Source organism: Lygodium microphyllum, chromosome 20 (assembly GCF_053477565.2).
Source record: "Lygodium microphyllum isolate KBCC chromosome 20, Lygodium_microphyllum_v1.1.10, whole genome shotgun sequence".
NCBI lineage: Eukaryota > Viridiplantae > Streptophyta > Polypodiopsida > Schizaeales > Lygodiaceae > Lygodium > Lygodium microphyllum.
The window spans coordinates 24,246,732-24,265,426 of NC_141154.1; the positions used below are offsets into that span (position 1 = coordinate 24,246,732).

Genomic DNA, 18,695 nt, shown 5'->3' on the forward strand with positions numbered 1-18,695 from the left:
ATCTTGCAGTAGGTGGTGTAACAAACTCACCCCCTCTAGTCTTCTTAGCTGCACTTGGATTTTCTTCATCCCTCTTACGCTTCTCCTCAACAAGTACATCTGCTCCCTGAGACTTAGCCAAATAAGCATAAATAGAGTACCTATCAATAGGCGAATCCCAACCTGTCTCTGATCTGATGCTAGAGCCTGCACTAGTCAAAACAGTTTGCTGAATTTTTCCCTTGTTTGCAGTCTCCATAGCATAAGTCCATAGTGCTGAGTGATTCTCTGATCCCTTCTCAATCTAGACTCCATATGCAGAAGCATCTACTCTAGCTGTCACATAAGAAGTATGCGTAGCCATGTCATCCACTAACTTCTTCATTCCACCTTTACCAAAGTTGGTAGCAAGTGGAGCTCCTGTTTCAGTTAACCAAATCTTACCATCTTGTCCCCAAAATACCAAATTCTTCCTCCTTGCATCCTGAAAAGATTCACAATCCCTGCAATGCTGATGGTCCGTACTATCGCACCAAATACATCTCCGATCTCTCCTAGGTGCACTAGGAGCACTCCTAGGTGCAGTAGGAGCACTAGAAGAAGTAGTAGGCGCAGTCGAAGCAAAATGCTCTTTCAATTTTCCCACCAACTCCGCTTTAACTAACTCCAATGTCAAATCCGTTATGCCTTTAATTATGTCATCAAGAGAGGTAGGCACCGATGGAGCGGATGGTTTTGGAGCAGAAGGTGTAGGCATCGGTCATGGAACAGGAGGAATAGGTGGAATGGAAACAGTAGGCACTGGCATAGGCCAAGAAACTGGCTGAGGAAGAGAAGAAATAACAGGGATAGAAGCAGGCATAGGAGAAGAAGACGGTGTCGGTGTCATAGAACCATTCTGTAGGCGGGTCTTCCATATCCTCCTCTTAGTCAAAGTCGAGACTGCATCCTGGGCATCCTGCCAATCTGTCTTAAGACCCATAGGCTTCGTGTGATCCTCAAGAAGTTCTCCCAATTCTTCTTGAAGAGCAGGATCTGCAGCTTGCAAGAAAAGCTCAACTTTTTCAACATCCAATGCTCTTTGTTCAATGGCATCAAGCTGACTATACCTCTCTTCAAATTCCCAAATCAACTCTGAAGCACTAGACCTTTGTTTGGTATGTAGACCCACTCTCAGAATGACCGCCGAGTAGCCATACCAAAGTCCTCAAGGAAATATTCTTCTTTCAGGGCCTTCTTAAAATCTTGCCAATGTGTATTTTGAATAAAAAGATCAGTCACTTTTGCCCTCAAGGCGGGTGTGACAAGACGAAGGAAATATTTACTCATAAGTCCAGCTGGAACTCCAAAAAACCCCATCTTGATCTCATATGTCTGCAAATATGCTGAAACATTACGGTCATCAAATAGCTTCATCTCATTCTCAACTGCTTCAATCGCCTTAGTCGCGCTGTTTGCATTCTCCTGCTCCGAATAGAGTTGCCTTTGCTGAGACAACTGCTGTTGATGCAATTGTTGCTGCTGCTGCATATACAATTGTGTTTGCTGATTTTGAAGCTGCATATACATGGACATATTCTGCAAAATCTGCTTTAAATCATCTATTGAAGTACTTGACGTAGCAGTCATTGATGGAGCTGAAGTAGAGGACGCAGCTGGAATTGTAGAAGAGGCTGAAATAGATGCTGAAGTATCTCCTATCCTGAAATTTCTGCGACGCTTTCACGTCGGGTTCACCAAAGATGTCGAAGGGTTTTCGAAAGCAAAGTCGCAACCACGGAGGACCTTGACTAATTTCAAGATAGAAGATCAATCAAACAAATGAATGAAGTTGAATCTCTTTTGCAACCCTCTGTGTGATGCTTTCATTTCAAGACGATCTGTGCATTTCGCAACCCAAGGTATCCTTGAACAGCCTCATTAGGAAGTGATCTGATATGCTTGAATATGTCAGCATTTGCAAAGTGCAACTTTGTTACAGGATCTTTGTATGGGCTTCAAATCCTGAGACATCACAGTATCTCTCGGCTGGATACAAGGATGGAGAAGCTTCAATATTCAATATTCATATAGTTTGGTTCTTCAGCATGATAAAGATAGTAGTTCTCAGTTTGAAGCATTTGCTTTAGATGCTTCCAATACCTTCCTCTAACCTGGCCTTTCGGATACTTTTCCAGAAACTGTATTCTCTTGAAGTCAAAATTAGTATGAGGGTGTATTCCAGCATCTTCTAGTTCTTGAGCTGTTACTACTGCATTTGAAGAAAGAACATCCTTTGCAGGAGATCACTTTGAGTACGTTTCTGGGGTTTCTGTGTTGCTCCTGCGTTTCACACCCGCAGACTTCATGCTTCTTTGTCTTGATGAAACATCGTATCTTTGCAATTCAAGGCATGGACGCTGAGGAAAGTTTAAGGTTCAAGGCATGGGATCCTATGAACTCAATCATGTGCGTCAGGAAGTACCCGACTGAAGAATCTTGACGGGGCATTGGTTGAACAGTTGGTTCAATGGTAGCAAACTTCATGTAGTTACAGGCCTCGTGACACAATACGCAAGAGAATCGATGAAGAAGGTCACTGAAAGAGAGAACAGATCAGTTGTGCTAACTCGATAATTGGGTTCCCTCTGCCAAATCCTTGACCGATCCTCTCCTCTTCCTCTCTTCCGTTTTTCCAGAGCAGACGATGATTTTTGTGAACGAGTGCAGAAAAATTCCGCTGATTTTTCTTGTTGCTCCCCCACGATTGTGAAAGGCTTCGCCTGTCGAAAAAAAACCTCTAACGGCGTTCCAATTCGTGGCCATAAATAGCTCTCGAATCAGCTAATTAGCCTCCCAATTCTGAAATTCCCTGCGCCCCCTTCATGATTCTCTTCTCATCTCACATAAAAAAGTCGACATATATCTCTGTCTCCTTTGCTTTTTCTCCTCTGAAATCTCTTTTTTTTCCCCCATTATTGCTTGTGTCCTCCCCTTTTAGCTCTTGTTTGGCAGATTCCTGCTTTTATGCCTCCGTACAGCAGTAAAAGGACAAACTCTTTCTGAATACGTGCACAACACTCTGGATACAAATTCCATTGATGTAACAGTGCACGTCTGTAAGCAGACATTGCCCCATGGTAAAGACCTGCTTGTTTCCAAAGCTCTGGCAGTAACTCCAAAGATTATAGACTCATGCAATGCCTTTAAAGCCTCTGTATGTAAGCCAGTCCTCTGAGTGTTTAAAGAAGCAATCCTTGCTTGCTTGCCCATGGCAGCTCCTAATATGTGATACGCAACACATTTGCCAAAATGAAACTCTTCTCTCATATTTGCCAATGCTCTTTTTGCAAGTTTGATCCCATCACCAGCAGAATCTACCTCTTCAGCAGAAAGTTTGGCAGCTAGTAACAGTGCAGAGATGTCATTGAGCTTCTCTAACTAATGCAATGACTTTTCCAATAGATTCAATGCTACCTTTCTCTCACCTACCCCACTGAGTGATCTTCTCAAACATAAGTACTTTATCAACGACAAGATCCAGCTCATTTTCAGTTGTCTGATGTACTTTTCGCATTTTATCATCTTCAGCATCCCTTTCAGTTTTTATGGTTTGCAGATTGCAATCATACCCTGTAGAGATGATGTACTCCCCATTTTGAATCTGGTCAAGATCCATAGCTGCAGATTCGATAGCTTGCACTCACATTCCTTTTACATTCGCCTAATCTTCAGTTAGAAGTTCAGAGCCATCGGTTATCTGAAAAGCAGTGCTGCTCACAACTCTTCAGACTACGTCCATAGTGAACCGTGCGAATGGTGTACACATAACTTAAGGTCACCAATCGAGTGTCAGCATAATACAGTTGAAGATTATTTCAGCCTGGGAGAAGCATTATACCAAAATGCAGTATGACTTGACTACCATGACATATGTTTAGAGAAACTCTGATATTTCCAAATGCCCGTATGAGCATACCTATTACATAACCCCACAATTTTTCTGATGCGATTTTCTGTTTCCTCTTCCTTTGCCTTGGAGGTTGTAGCACAACCCTGATTGCAGCATCAAAAACAGCCTTCACATTCTGTTGTGTTTTTGAACTGCATTCAATATAGACAGCAGCTTCTATCTGCTTCTGAAGTTCCTCTCCAAGAGCAGTGCTAATAGGGACATCACCAGGATGGTCCATAAAGAATTGTTTGTCATCTCTTAGATTAAGTTTGGTTCTGCAACCTGTTATAATCTTCTTGGCCTGCTGTATCCCAGAGTCCAAGGTTGACAGTAAATCCATCGACAATAACATTGGCACTGAAATTGTCAAACAAAAAGGCTGGTCTTGCCTACTGCCCCATCTCCCACAGTCAAACACTTAATGAATCTGGGATTGTTCATCATGATGGGTGGACAGAAATGTGAAAGCTTTGATGATGGAAGGGAGCAGCTGGTGTTGTCACTCACATGTCTCTATTGTTGTTGTGCATGCCCAGCTCTCGAAGTGAGAGAACCTGGTATGATGGGTACTGGTCAGCATACACAGGGAGAGAGCCCTGCTTGCTTCAAGCTGTAAGAAATCAATGGTTCCTCTTGCTTCAAACCCCTCTTCACTATATTACCCACGTAAAATAAAAGAGCAAACATAACGACTAAGTATGTACAAAGTATCAAATCACACACACAACTTTTGGGTGGTTTTCACACCTCGAATGCGCAGCAATACCACACCGTGGCACGGAATCCACCATAAATATTCCTCCTGGCATCAAACATAGCTTCTTCACATTGTAAAGGATCGTGCTTATGATAATATTGTTACCATATTATCTAACATAGATGGGATTGATTTTAATCAAGCTTGTATATCTTTGATTGAATATCCACAATGATATGAACGATGACATGAAATCAAGAAACACTTATGATATCACAAGAGGACACACAGTTAGAACAAATCGACTAAGCTTTACTTCCTAGAAGGCATCCCTTTCTATACTATACACGTAGAAGTCATCGTGGTGGTAACTTCTTTCATCTTAAGTCTCCTAACAAACATTGTTCTTATTGCAATAGAAATGGTCATACTACAAATGAAAAAGAGTGATCATCCATCCCATCCATGTTTCAAGAGGTGTTTTGATTCAGATCGTCAAAGAGCATATGCTACTACATATGACAACACTACTAAAGAAGAAAATCATGTGAGTTGTTCTATCTCTCCGGAAAGGATACTTCATGCTCGTGATGGATCTCTTTTTATTATTGATTCTAGTGCTATGGGAAACATGACATATCAGTCCCAATGGTTACATAAGTATCATTCTATTCCTATCAAGAAATTGGTTTATCTTGTTGATGACACAACCTGTCAAGTCAAAGGTATAGGTGATTTATATCACGGTACTCTTTCTTCAACAAGAATTCTGTGTGGAGTTTTACATGTCCCAAATCTACAAAGGAATCTTCTTTTAGTTGCAAGACTTGTGGATCTTGGTCTCTTTGTCAGTTTCGATCATACCAAGTGTCCCATTCAGAAAGATGACCAAACCATAGTTGTTGCTCCTCAAAATGGTAATCTTTTTTAGTTATCTCTGAATGAAGATGTTGCAAATGTTGTTATAGCTCTCAGTGATGTTAACAGCAAAATATGGCATCCTCACTTTGTTCACTCTAATTTTCCTAAGTTTATGGATCTTTATCGGCATGACCTTGTTCAAGGTATGGAATTCAAAGCTCGTTCTCATATGGGTATTTCTGAGTATTGTGCACTCGGAAAGAATTTTTGCAAACACTTTTCCATTTCCACCACACCTCATTCTAGAGATTTGCTTGATCTTATTCACACCAATATTTGTGGACCTTTTCATACGTCAAAATCTCAATATCGGTATTTAATGACTTTTATTGATGACTTCTCCAGATACATCATTATTTTTCTCTTGCAACACAAATGACAAGCTTTATCATCTTTGAAGCAATATCAAAAAGCTGGAGAACTTCATATTGGTCATCACATCAAGAAACTTCACAATGATAATGGTGGAGAATACATTTTAAATGACTTTGATGATTATTTTAATAATCAAGGTATTCATCATGCATATACAGTTTCCTACTCTCCTCAATAAATTGGTGTTGTTGAACATAAAAACGAGACTATTCTCAATGCCATGCGATGTATACTCATTCACTCTAGCTTATCGCGATATTTCTAGGCTGAAGTAGCCTAAACAATAGTATTTATGTAAAATCATCGTGCTACAACTGATCGTTCTAGTAAAATACCGATTATTACTTAGACAGGTGAAACTCCTTCTGCTTTATATTTTCAAACTTTTGGATGTATTGCTTATATTTATGTACCCAAAGAGGCTCGCAGAAAACTTGATGCTGATTTGAAAGTTATTTTCATTGGATATTCGACTTTTTCTAAGGGTTACAAGTTTTATGATCCATATTCCAAGAAAGTAATCATAAGTCGTGATGTTATTTTCAACGAGCAACTTTTGCGTAGCAAATGGTCTCAAGAGAGTGCTGGGTGGACGTGGTCACTAGAGGACGTTAATGATACAATGTCATTACTCACTTCTTTTTCTTTTCTATATGATGATGAACCTCCTTCACATGATAATATTGACTCTTCAGATCAGGATTCACAACCTGCACCTATTATTGTTGATGATGACCTTGGTGTTGATATTCTAATTGAAAATGAGCATGTTATTTGCCATGTTTATGATGCTCATATTCTTGAGAATGCTCTCAATATTTGTTAAGACCGTCTCTTATAGTGGTGCCATGTCATCCCCACCAAAAGAACAATGGTAGGAGGCCATGGAAGCTAAGTATGAATCTCTTCTCTCTAAAGGTACATGGGTTCTAACTGAGTTACCATGTGGATGTAGTGCTATTAACTGCAAGTGGGTTTATAAGACTAAAATAAGAAAAGATGGAGCATTTGAGAAATTCAAAGGAAGGCTAGTTGCCAAAGGTTTCTCACAAATTACAGGAGTTGATTATCAAGAAACTTTCTCACCCGTTGTTCATATTACCAGTATCCGGGTCTTATTGATTTCTACTATTGAGTTTGATTTACAGGTTCACCAAATGGTTGTGAGAACTGCTTTTCTTAATGGAAATTTAAAGGAAGAGGTATACATGGAGTGACTAGAGGGATTTGGAATCAAACATAAGGAAAATCTTGCTTGCAGACTTCATCGGACATTCTATGGTCTCAAACAATCTTCACGAGCTTAGTATCGAAAGATTGATCTCTTCCTTACAAAACAAGGTTGTATCTCTTGTTCTTCACATCCTAACTTATATGTCAAGCACTACAATGATAGTTTTGTTATTCTTGCTCTATGTATGGATGATACCATACTTTTTTCTAACAATCTTAATGTCCTTCAATAAGTAAAGAAGGTTTTATCTTTTGTGTTTGACATAGTCGATCTTAGAGATGGTATTCAGATTCAATGCTATCAAGAAAAGGTGTTTATTACTGTATCAACCAAAGTTCATTGAAGATATTATTCAAAATTTTGATTTTGGTTTCCTGCTAGTACTCCTTGTTTTATGAGCTCTACCAAAAACTTTCACTTTTTGCAAAATGATGGAATATTAATATTACATCAACCTTATGCTAATCTCTACATTCACTTCAACTTTTGGGTTTTACATATGCATATTGTGCAAGTTCTCACTTACATATGCATTGTAGAAGTGAAAATTTTTTCTTTATTAATGGTTGTCTTATTTCTTGGACTAGCAAGAAACAATGTTGTGTTTTTATTTCCACTACAGGGCTGAATATGTAGCAACATCTTTAGCGGCTTGAGAGTTAGTATGGCTTCAAAAAGTTCTCGCGAATGAAGTGATACCTCATCTCAATATGTTTCGCCTTCACATGGAAGACCGGAATCTTGGCCAACTGAATGGCACTCATAAAATCCAAATGCAGTGTAGGCATAGCATATGTTATACCAAGGTCTGCAATCAAACGGCCTAACTAGATAGCCTCCTTGCAAGCCTCTGTGGCTGCAATATACTCGGCCTCTGTAGTGGAAAGAGTTGTACACTTCTGCGCCTTGGACATCCAAGAGATAGTCCCTCCAGCATAAGTGACGACATAGACAGAAGTGGACTTCCTACTATCTGCGTTGTCATGACGCTGCGTGTCCACCACTGCAAACTTGAGGGCGGGCATGCTCGCCAGGACTTTCATTAGTCAGCGTCACTCATTAGGTTCTTTATTTTCAGTTGTGTGCTTGTGTTTGCGTGTTATTTTGCAATTTGTTAGGTGTGTGGTTTCTTGAATCCAACCTAATGCGCAAATCCGTGTGCGAATAATGTGCTTGTTGTGTGTTTCTGTGTGTAGTCCAAGAAAAAACTGAAAATGATAACAAGTTCTTGAGTGTATGCAGTTGGATGCCAGGTCACAAGAGAACGAAAGCTGAAATTTCACATGAGAATCCGCTCTAAAGAAGAAATATCAAAAGAAAGTTGGAGACTTATGGAGTTTTATATGAGCATGTGCTATTCCTAGCTGTGTGTGTTTCTGTGGTCATAGCTGTGAGGTTGGACAAGGGATGGCGTGGTGCCATAGCATTATGAAAAAGGTTGCTAGTCTCTTAATGCATACGATTGCATGGAGTTATTCATTTGTAAGCAATCAAGTCTGTTACCCATTTTTGAGAGGCCAACAACATGCAGATGCAGCTAGTTCCAGAGGGATCTACTTTTTGGGTGTACAAAAAGGTTATTTTTCAAGATATATTGGTAGCTTGGCGAGAAGGGTGAAGCAAGATGTGGATGACACAGAAGTATCATTTTTGAAAAAGTATAACAAGAGAAATCCAAATTATGTAACTCGTTGGTGTGAGAAAAGTCAACCATATCAATGGTACAAACCAGATGTCTTGACTGAATATGTAAAAGCATTAGTGAGGAAAAACAAAATTGGTGGTTCCGGGAAGGAAGCAACAATAGAGATGTTGCATTCTCTGCCAATGCAAAAGGCAAAGTTGGTTCCTCCACAAAAAATAATGGTGACAAAAAGAAGAAGGGCGGCAAGAGGAAGTTTCAAGGAGAGTGCTTCTATTGCAAGAATAAAGGAATGCAATTGCAGATTGTCATGTCAAGAAGGCATATGAAAATAATGGTACCCTTAAAAGTAAATGGAAAGAGACAGCCAGTACGGCTGAAGCAGAGTTGGAGTTATTCATGGCAGAGTTGGACATGCAATCGCAGATTGTCATGTCAAGAAGGCAGATGAAAATAATGGTACCCTTAAAAGTAAATGGAAAGAGACAGCCAGTACGACTGAAGTAGAGTTGGAGTTATTCATGGCAACCATTGAGGAGGTGTGCTCCTCGGCGCAAGAAAAATCTACCACTGACTCATGGGTGTTGGATAGTGGGGCCTCTCGTCACATGACCAACAAGAAAGGTCTATACATTTCTATATAGCCTCTACAAGAATCCATCACTGTGATAGTTGAAAATGATGTAAAATGCCCTGCTGCGGACACATGTACTATTTCATTTGTTGTTGCAAATGGTGATGTCAAAAAGCTTTCAAATGTGTTATATGTTCCCGAAATCAGGAGAAATCTGTGATCAATTGTAGCCATAACTGATCTTGGTCATGAAGTGAGATTCAAGAAGATAGGTGCATAAATTCTTGACAATGATGGCAAAGTTGTTGGCAAAGGAGAAAGAAGGAACAACCTATATGAGCTAAGTGCTCTTAGAGCCACTGTTGGAGTTGGCATAAGTAAGCTTTGGCATGAAAGGTTTGGACACATTGGATTTGTAGTGTTGAAGGAGATGCACAAGCGAGGTATGGTTTCTCACCTACCTCCAATGATTGAATTGAAGGAACCATGTGAAGCTTGTATGATGGGCAAGCAAAAAAGAAAGGCATTTCCACAAGAAAGCAAGAATGGAGCACATGCTTCTCTAGAGTTGGTGCATGCTAACTTGTGGAGAAAGATGCATACACAAGCCTTGGGGGGATCTTACTATTTTATGTTGATTATCGATGACTATAGTAGGAAGATGTGGGTGTACTTCCTTTGTGATAAGGATCAAGATTTTGGTAATTTTAAAGAATGGCTAAAACTTGTTGAGAATGACACAGGGAAAAGTGTGAAGAAATTTAGAATAGATGGTGGTGGAGTTCAACTCAAAGGAGTTTGAAGACTTTTGGAAGAGTAAAGGGATCAAGCATCAATAGACAATGCCTTACATACCTCAGCAGAACGGTGTTGTGGAATGCAAGAATCACACCATTGTGGAGATGGCAAGATGCATGCTAAAGGGCAAGGGATTGCCTAACCATTTTTGGGTTGAAGCTGTTAATACTACAATCTACATTTTAAATCGGAGCTACACAAAGGCTCTCAAGGGAAAAACACCTCATGAGGCTTACACTCGTAAGAAACCATGTGTCTCACACTTCAAAACTTTTGGGTGTGAATGTTATGCACATATTCTAGATAAGAAGAGAAACAAGTTACAACCAAAAAGCAGAAAATGTATCTTCTTGGGTTATAGTGATGTGCAAAAGGCTTACAAATTATATGACCAAGAGGCAAAGAAGATCATCGCAAGCCGTGATGTGGTGTTCAAGGAGTAGCTACATACAGTGGAGGAGGAGAAGGCAAGTTCTTCCACTTTATCATCAAGAAAAGAAGTAGTCCACTATGAACCTGTCCCAAGATCTCTCCCTATCCTTAAGGAGGAGGAATCATCATATACAGATGATGAGGAAAAATTTCACCAACTTGACATCACCCCACCGGAAAAGCCATTGCTGCATTGGGTGAAGCAGCTCTATGACCACAATAATCCTATGCCCACATCTGTTGAGGAGAAGGCAAACAGACCAAGGAGGTCTCAAAGAATAGAGGAGAAAGGGAGGGCTTTTTCTCACATAGTCAATATGGCCTTGATGGTTGATATTATGAGAGAAGTAAAGAAACCAACTGACTTAGAAGAAGCACTTGCAGATCCAACATGGAAGGCAGCTATGCAATCCGAGTATGAGAGCATAATGAAGAATGACACTTAGGAGCTAGTGGATCAGCCACAGCAAAGTCAAAGGTTATTGGCACCAAGTGGATTTGGAAGGTAAAGGATCAAGCTGATCGTACCTTAGAAAAGTACAAAGCTAGACTGGTTGCACAAGGATTTTCACAGGTTGAAGGGTTTGATTTTCAAGAGTCATTTTCCCCAACTGCTAGAATGACCACTATTTGTAGAGTACTTGCAGTGGCTGCCCACAAGCAGTGGCTAGTTTACCAAATGGATGTTAAGTCAGTGTTCTTAAATGGTGACCTCAAGGAGGAGGTGTACGTGGCTCAGCCACCAGGGTTTGAAGCCCCCCATTCTGAGAACAAAGTGTGTAAGCTGAAGACTGTATTGTATGGGTTGAAACAAGCCCCTATAGCATGGTACCAATGGATAGATAAGTTTTTTTAAAGCTTAAACTTCAAAAGATGTGCCTCAGATGCTAACTTGTATGTTTACAGGGATGGTGAAAAGTTTGTAGTGATTTTCCTATATGTGGACGACCTTTTTATTACAGGTGACTATGAAGATATGATCAATTAAACTCAAAAGGCTTTGAGTTCTAAGTTTGAAATGACAGACTTGGGCTTGCTAAACTGTTGTTTGGGAATTGAAGTCTGGCAAGAGTTAGGAAAGATCTTCATCTCTCAGAGGAAGTATGCATGGGAGATCTTGAAGGCATTTGGCATGACCGAGTGCAAGGAGATAGCTACACCTATTGAGTTGAATGCAAAGTTATCCATTGAGGATACATCAGCATTGACAGACATTGGGAGGTACAGGAGGATGGTCAACAGTCTGATCTACTTGTGTGTAATACCAGACTAGATATCGATTTTTTTGTTGGTGTTTTGAGCAGGTTCTCAAACAAACCTCATGAGAGTCATTGGAAGGTCGGGATGCAGGTACTTAGATACTTGAAGGAAACTCTTGACTATGGTATCACATACAATTTTGGAACTTCTCTTGTGGGGAATTGTGACTCAGATTGGGCAGGAGACAGTGATTCCAGGAAGTCAGTTTCTGGTTATTGTTTATCGTTGGGTTCAGGAATTTTCTCTTGGATTAGTAAGAAGTAGCCAACAATGGCATTATCTTCTACCGAAGCAGAGTACAAGGAAGCTTGTTTTGTTGCATGTGAAGCAGTATGGTTGAGAAGGATCCTACGGCATATGGGAGTGCAGGATGAATAACCAACCATGTTGAGATGTGACAATCAGAGTTGCATTGCCATTGCCAAAAATCCAGTGTTTCATGCATGCACCAAACATATAGAGATCCAATATCACTATGCGCATGATTTGATGGAGGATGGGATAGTGGAATTGTCTACTATCAACAGAGGAGAATGGAGCAGATATCTTCACCAATGCACTTACGAAGGATCTTCTTCAAGTTCATCTTCAGATACTCGACATTGGGCCGATGAGATAGTTCATCTATGGGTGGATATTGAGGGGGGCTGTTACATATGCTCAATGCCCCACCCTCATAAGATGCCACCAATGATCCATGGGGCTCAAAGTCGTAAGGCCCCCATTATGAGGAGAAGCCAAATGTGAGCCCAGACATTGGTTGAGTCCTGACTTGTATATCAGATGAGGTCTATGTGATCGGATGGCAAAAAGGTGTCCATTGTGGGTCTAATCTTTGGGTTGGACTGAGTAGTTAAGCTGGTAGCAACTCGAGGCACATTGCATCGAGTTGTTGTGGGGTCCGACGGTAAAGGGAATATTCCTTGACCGACTAGTGCAGGCTCATATGGTAGGTCAGTCATGCCGACCTAACCGCCTTCATGGTCTATAAAAGCTAAATCCCTTCACAGCCATCGATCATCTATCTTTCACCCAGTTAGAGTTGTTCCAGCTAGCCTTAAGCTCTTCACCTATCTTTTGTCTAGATCGTCATCTAAGCTTCACTGTGGAAGTGCACAGGTGGACAGAGCCATCTTTGTATCAGTTTTTTAGAGCTAAAGAAATTTTCTAATTCTTGTCTTATTTGTTGTGTACTCTCTATCTCTGTCTCTTTCTCAGATTATGTTCATTGCGCCGTGTAATTTTTTCAGCTATTATGGCATACATAAGAATGCCCACGGCTGATGCACAATAAATCTTGGCCATCTCGGCCCTCTGCTCATTTGTTTGTTGCAGATAATCTGTCTGTGAAACCTTCACATAAGAAGGTAATGGACAGCCAATAGGCTTAACATCTTGCATGCGAAAGCGCTCAAGGACTTTATGAATGTATTCCCTTTGTGATAGATAGAGTAGCCCCTGAGATCTATCGTGCGTAATGCACATACCAAGTATATGAGAGGCATGTCCCATATCTTTCATCTCAAAGCTCTTGTTGAGCTAAGCCTTAAGTGCATCTAGCTCCTCATGAGTTGTCCCTGCTAAAAGCATGTCATCCACATAGAGTACCAAAATCAGTAAAGAACCGTCACGGGCTTTCTTCGTGTACAAGCACGGATCCATAGCACTGTGGCTATAGCCCTGTGATTGCAGGAATGCATCAAACTTATGGTACCATTCCCTAGGTGCCTGCTTCAAGCCATATAGACTCTTCTTTAGTTTGCACACTAGGTGTTCCCTACAAGGGTCTACAAAGCCCTTAGGCTGGTCCATGTAAATCTCATCATGTAAGTCCCCATGTAAAAAAGCCGTCTTGACATCCATCTGGTACAAGTCTAGGTCAAGCTGTGCAACGAAGGCCAAGACTAAGTTTAGGGTGGTCATATTGACCATAGGAGAAAAGAGTTCATCAAAATCAACACCATGCTCCTGATTAAAACCCTTAGCAACCAATTGAGCCTTGTATATCAGCTTGGGGTGTCCAAGGGTACTTTTTAGCTTGTACACCCACTTGCATGGAAAAGCCTTCTTACCTTGAGGCAAGGAAATCAAATCCCAAGTCTGGTTATTATGGAATGAGTCAAGCTCAGACTGCATAGCCCTCTCCCAAAAGTGACAGTCACCCCTGCGCATAGCCTCATCATAAGTGAGAGGCTCTCCTGCATCTGTAACCAGTACATAATCCATCAAGGGCCCAAAACGGTCAGGACGTTCGTCTATCTCTAGTAAAACCCTTCAATCTAGGCTCTATTGCCTGACCAACATCCTATTTAACATCAGCATGTCTAATATCTAGGCCATGAGCATCAAGTGATGATGCACGCTATCTAGCTAGCCATGGAGCGGGCTGAACGGGAGTAGGTGGCTCCTCCTGAAAGATAACTCTGCGTACCTCAATTACTTTTTCAGGCTGCATATGCATTTTGTCCTCATGAAAGATGACATCATGACTGTGGATCACCTGTACATCCTTACCTTCCTCATAAAAAAGTCCATAATGTAAAGTGGACCTCACATACCTCAATATTCATCTAACTGCATCCAAATGAGGCTTTCTAGATATCTATATAAATACACTAACAAGCTCAACAACATAGCTTAAGTATGGGCCATGTGATTGTCATGTAAATGAGGGTCCCTACTATCCTCCTGAACATAGTAGGGTCTTTTATCCCATCCCCAATGTCAATGCTCAACTTCACATTTTTCTCCAATGGTATTGAAAGAGGTTTGAATACTGTCATACTATACTTGGATAAAATATTCAAGCCATACTGCCTTTGGGATAGCCATATACCATCATCACATATGATCACCTTAATACCAAGAAAGTATCTCAACTCACCCATATCCTTCATCTCAAACTTCTTTTTCAAAAAGTCCTTAACTTCAACAATCCCATTATCACTATCACCTATCATAATCAAGTCATCCACATAGATGACTATGATGACTGAACATGCATCTCTCTTTCTCACATAAAGTGAGTGATTAGCATCAAAAATATAAAAGACAATATTAACAATATACTCTCCAATCTTGTCAAACCATGCTCTAGGTGCTTGCTTTACAGCTCATAGAGTGCTTTCTTTAAGTTGCACACATATGTGGGATACTCTAAATGCTCATAACTTGTTGGTTGCTCCATATACACATCTTCTTGAAATTCAACATGCAAAAAGGAATTATTTACATCCATTTGCTACAAAATTCAACCTTTAGCTATACTGTCAAAGAAATCACGCATCTAACAGTTGCCATTCTAGCACCTGGACTAAATGTATCTTCATAATATATGACATATGTTGAGCATAGCCTTTTGCAACCAACCTAGCCTTATACTTGCTAACTAAACTGTATGCATTATTCTTGTTTTGTTAAACCCACTTATAGCCAATACCTTTCTTTCCCTTAGGCAAGGGTACTAAATCCCAAGTCTTATTGGCTTCTAATGCAGCCATCTCCTCATCCTTGCTACATCCCAATGAGCATGACCAACAACATCCTCAAAATAAGTGGGCTCAACATCCTCAACTATCATCATTATAAAAGCATAATGGTGAGATGCATAACCTTCAAAACTAAATCTTTTAACTGGGTATATGACCCTACTAGACTTGTGTACCACTGGATCACTCAGTAGAGCCTTTACATTACTCTATGCTCTTTATATACCTAGTGTCCTGACTAAAGGAATACCAAGCTCATCATCCAAACTCTTTGAACCACTCGAATCTCCATCAAATCCCAAATGATAAGTAGATGCATCATTACCATCCAACAATTTTTTCTTTCCTTTGTCTTTACCTACAATACTTGTAGATCCACCTAAAGATGTGGTGCTACTCCTTACTCTCCCAAACCAAGGGCAAAACCAAGGGCTAACTATAGGTGTAGTATCAGATAATGTTTGTAATCCACTAATGCTCCACGATTCTTGCTTCTCTTTCTAAACATAGCTATCATGACCATTATCATCATCTATTACGTCACCATTATACCATTAAACTGTCTCTTTATACCATGAGACCTCAAGAAACACTAAACTTGTTAGAGAGGTACTCTCCCCCTCCATTTGATCTCAAGCACTTAAATTTCAAGCCTATTTCTATCTCAACAGTCGCCTTGAAAGACTTGAAGTGCTCAAATATATCACTATTTTCCTTTATGAAATATATCCATAGCTTCCTTGAACAATTATCAATAAATGTGACAAAGTATTTGTTGCCACCAAGAGATATATATTGTGTAGGCCCCCAAACATCTATATGCACAATATCAAGTATATTTTTGCTCAAATCTCTATCATGCAAAAAGGATTGTCTTGCCTACTTATCAAATCAGCATGCTTCTCACACTTTATGAAATTTTGCAACTCTAAAAGAAAGCAATCCTGTAAAGCCCTGTAACCATCATTTGGATTGCATTAATTTTAGCTTTTACATGTTTGCACATCCAATAGGTTTATGCCATATCTCAATATCTGAACCTAGTCATTTTCCTTTAGCATACATAGCAACATTCATTGCAGAAATTCCAACATCCAATGGTAACATGCAGCCAACTCTACTTCCTTTTGTGACCAACCTGCACTTATTATTAAATTCTTCTACAAAACAAAATTTTGTATTAAAATCAAACCTATAACCCTTACTGTATCATTTGGCCAAGAGACACTAAACTCTTTGTGATTGATGGCACATGCAATACATTTAGCAGACTCTTTGTTTGGCCATCATGCAAGGACAAGGAAATCTTTCCAATGTGTATAATTGGATGGCATGAATTATCACCCATCTACACATGTCTTGGATTTTGTAAGTCATGTATATCTCCAAGCCATTCAACATGACTAGTCAGATGTTAGATGCACCTAAATCGACATAGCATACATCTTCATGTGTCCCTTTTCCTATAACAATATTCATCATATGCTACATAACAAACATATGCTCATTTTTGTCTTCATTCTATCATGAAGATGATGCATACTTTTATTGTTGCAATTTACCATGGCAGATGTCATCCTTCTTAGCATAACAATGGGCTGCAATGTGACCTATTTTGCCACAATAATGGCAAGTAATACCAAAATTTACAAAACCTTTATTTTTCCATCTAACTCTTCCTCTAGAGCTTCCCCTACATCTAAAGTTTCCATGGCCTCCTGAAACATGCATTTCACCAAATTGCTTATTTAATATATTTTGTTGGTTATCACCAGCATGTCCCATAACACGGCCTCTCAAAGAGGATCAGTCATCTCCCCTTCCTAAACTTGAGTATAATTCTTAGATTTGTTCACCATTTTTTTTAATGATTCATCCTGTATATTGATATTTTCAATGATCATGGGAGAGACCAACTCATCAAAATCTAGAAATGGCTTTTGTATATATACAAAAGTGACAAATGATTTTCAAGCCTTCTCATTATTAAGGCCACCTAAATTAGATGAAACCAAATCATTATCATTAGGAATTCCATCAATCTCTACTAAAGTATCTACAATGCTTCTCACCTTCAAAACATGCTCATTGACAGACATTCTCCCTTTCTTCAAGGTATTCAACTCTTGCTTAAGTTGAATCGTGTTTGCCTTTCTATTTACTGAAAACATGTTCTCAAAATTTATCCAAGCTACATGTGAAGTTTCTACATTCTAGATATGTCCCAACATAGTATCATCAATGAGTACAAATAGCCAATACATCACCTTTTTGTCTTTTTCATTCCATTCTTTCCACACCTTTAATTCCTCTGTAATCGTAGGGATGCTCAGCTCCTCTGGCTCCTTTTCTTCACATGAAACAAACTCATAAAGGCCCTTTCCTTTATATTTGGAAAGTATCTATCTACCTACCTATCAGAGTTGAATATTGAGGAAATTTTTGGTAGGTAGCCCCTCCATGATTTTGCAAACACCTCTTCTTCACATTATATCTAAATATATTGGTTCTAGTGTTACTTATTCAACTCTAGTAGGTAGGTTGATAGATGCTTTCCAAATATTTACAGACAAGTCAACTTGATGGCTATATAAAATGATTTGGAGATCAAATCCATAAGATTCCAATAGTGATGGAGTTGTAGTATACAAATACATGAACATTACATCTTTTTCTTCCTTAATACTTCATCCTCAAATTGAAGGAATTGGATCTAGAAAATTGCACATAATAAAGGTGGTCAGGTAAGGTTTACTTTTTGATTGAAGGAGACCCTTTCACTATCCAAACACATGAGTTGTGTACTATGAAAAGTGCATCCATAAGTCAAATGTGTCACCCTAGGGAGATATGTTTAGATCAAGTTACCATTGTAACATTAACCTTGAATTTCAGTAGGACCAACAACATTCTTGACACTTTGGTAAAGATATGTCATGGGCTTGCAAACTTTAATATTCCCTCACACGTGTTGTTTCTCCTCAACCAAGTTTCTTTTGGTAACTTAATAGGACTCCAAGATGAACCAAGTCCACCTTCTCTAGAACCTTGCTATCACTTGTGTATATCCTAATTTTATTGTAGTTTACAATTACCTCCTAGCTCCCAGATAATGTCACACAAAATAGAGGCCAAATCAAAATGATTGTCTCTTGTAGCTTAATAAAAAATTATTTTAAAATTAAGGTTTCACAATCAAAATAAACATTGATAAAATCTTCATCTAAGTACAATGATATATGCATTGAAATAAGCGATAGAAAAAGCATCGGAATAAATAACGGTAAATAGCCACAACTTTACTGATGACTACTTCACTGAGTACATAGGACAATTATTCTGAAAACTTTAGAAAATCACA

At 39.4% G+C, this 18,695-nt stretch overlaps 1 pseudogene; it reads right to left on the reverse strand.

Annotated features, from left to right (window-relative positions):
• Nucleotides 1-3,940: 3,940 nt before the first annotated feature.
• Nucleotides 3,941-4,357, reverse strand: LOC148018753 (rac-like GTP-binding protein 5 pseudogene; annotated as a pseudogene).
• Nucleotides 4,358-18,695: the final 14,338 nt, after the last annotated feature.